Below are 1,731 nucleotides of genomic sequence, written 5' to 3'. Positions count from 1 at the left end.
GTATATTAAATAAATGAATTGTCTTTTAGTCTATAAGATGTCATTTTAAAAAGCTCAAATTGTCGACCCAACAAAATTGTATTGCTGAAGTTTTTGAACTTCACCTTTTGATATCTGTATCTTTAGTGTTCTTACGCATTTTAACTATAATCCCGTCATCACTTGAATGCAGCACTAATGTAATGATAGTGAAACCTAGCTTATATCTGCTTTGTAATTTCGATCTGCTCCAAAATATAAAATGAGTTCGATCCATTGCTTCACCCTTTTAGCAAATTCCTTAAAAATTAGGCTTGAAATTCTGTTGAAAAAACACATTGGTTGCAGCTCTGCTCAAATGAGGAAATGATTGACAGTTGTCCTTTCAGCACTGGTTCAGACATGTTAGCTGTCGGCTCCATTTAAATCCATGTTTACTACAACTACCCTCCTCCACAAATGAGCAAAATAAGTATTAGATTACCTTTTAACAAACGGGATCTGTGTTTTTCTTCTGAAGGCCCCCGCAGACGAGAGGAACAGGGGCTGTAGTTTTCGGGAGGAGGGGGAAACGAGTGAGGAGAGGATTTAAGAGTGGGTGACTGCAGGTCCGGTCACCCTCACCTCTCCTCTGTCCTCCTCCCCCACCTCTGTCTTCCACACAGCTCGCAGTTTACACCTCACTCCATCCATCGTCACATGATCATGAACATTTTGCTTTCCACGAGGGTCTCTACACAACTCCACTCTCAGTAGGTTTCGGGCTCATGCATTTTTTTTGTTTTTTCCCCCAAGCTGCTGAAATATATATATATATAATAAAATATATATTTTTCATATGTTTTAAAAGACAACTGTTTTAGTGTGGGGGGAAATAACCAGGTCTATTTTGTATTAGTGTCTTTTTTTTTAATTTAATATCAAACATTACTGTAGTGTGATTGTGGGTAGATGTCCATTTTCCTATCAGATTGAATTTTTTCTCAAGTGAAAATTGAGGAATCTTGCTGCTGATTGGTTGTGAGAAGAGAGGGCTGGCCCACGACTGTTGCTATGGAGTTCGTCCCGGCAACCACTAGCAGTAGTGGAGAGGGCAGGTTATAGTTGGGGAGGGGGAGCAGGGGTCTTCCTCCTACCTTTTTAAAAACATGAGCACAGGTGCTTCATGACAAACCTTACTAGCATGTTTGGCTGCATCATATTCCTTTGGCACTGTATTTTGAATGAACGTTAATTTATTAAAAAACATACCAAAAACGTTCCTGAAACTGACTCCCTGCTTCTTTTGTTTAGACTATTGGTGTTTATTTATTTTTTAAATGTTTAACTTTCTTTGTCAAAAAAACAATCTATCGATATTGAACTGTTTTTGATACTTAAAGATAATTTACACTCCTTGAAATGCTACTGTTAAACACAAGCATTTTTATTGGTTACCAAAACATTTAAATATTTGGACTGTGGTACATTTCTCAATAGATGTGTAGCTAATATTTGAGGTGCTTTATGGCTAAGGATACATGATGGGAAATGATTAATAGTTAAAGATTAGAACACTAAACAATACCAGTTCTGTAATGTATCAAGAAAAAACAGATACAAAATAATCTCATATATATATTTATCTAATTATCAGACGTAAGGAGAATTAATTCAAACAAAATCAGTGTGTACAAATAAATTAAATATATAAACAATCCCTCTGTCTGTACTGTGACTTTCTGCTGATCTTGCCGTGTCCTCGTGATGTTG

The 1,731-nt window shown here is 36.5% G+C and overlaps 1 protein-coding gene across 1 annotated transcript in view; it reads right to left on the bottom strand.

The window, feature by feature from the left end:
* Window positions 1–217: 217 nt before the first annotated feature.
* The window catches only part of avl9 (AVL9 homolog (S. cerevisiase)), a gene marked incomplete at its 5' end in the record, with an annotated part of 14,529 nt that continues 13,015 nt past the window's right edge, over window positions 218–1,731 (bottom strand). The window contains one exon of the mRNA XM_010767720.1: window positions 218–1,731. This exon is cut by the window's right edge and continues 2,069 nt beyond it.

This window comes from Notothenia coriiceps, unplaced genomic scaffold, assembly GCF_000735185.1.
Source record: "Notothenia coriiceps isolate Sejong01 unplaced genomic scaffold, NC01 NC01_scaffold00004604, whole genome shotgun sequence".
NCBI classification, from domain to species: domain Eukaryota; kingdom Metazoa; phylum Chordata; class Actinopteri; order Perciformes; family Nototheniidae; genus Notothenia; species Notothenia coriiceps.
The sequence above is the reverse complement of the archived record's forward strand: the minus strand, read 5'-3'. Positions and strand labels throughout refer to the sequence as shown.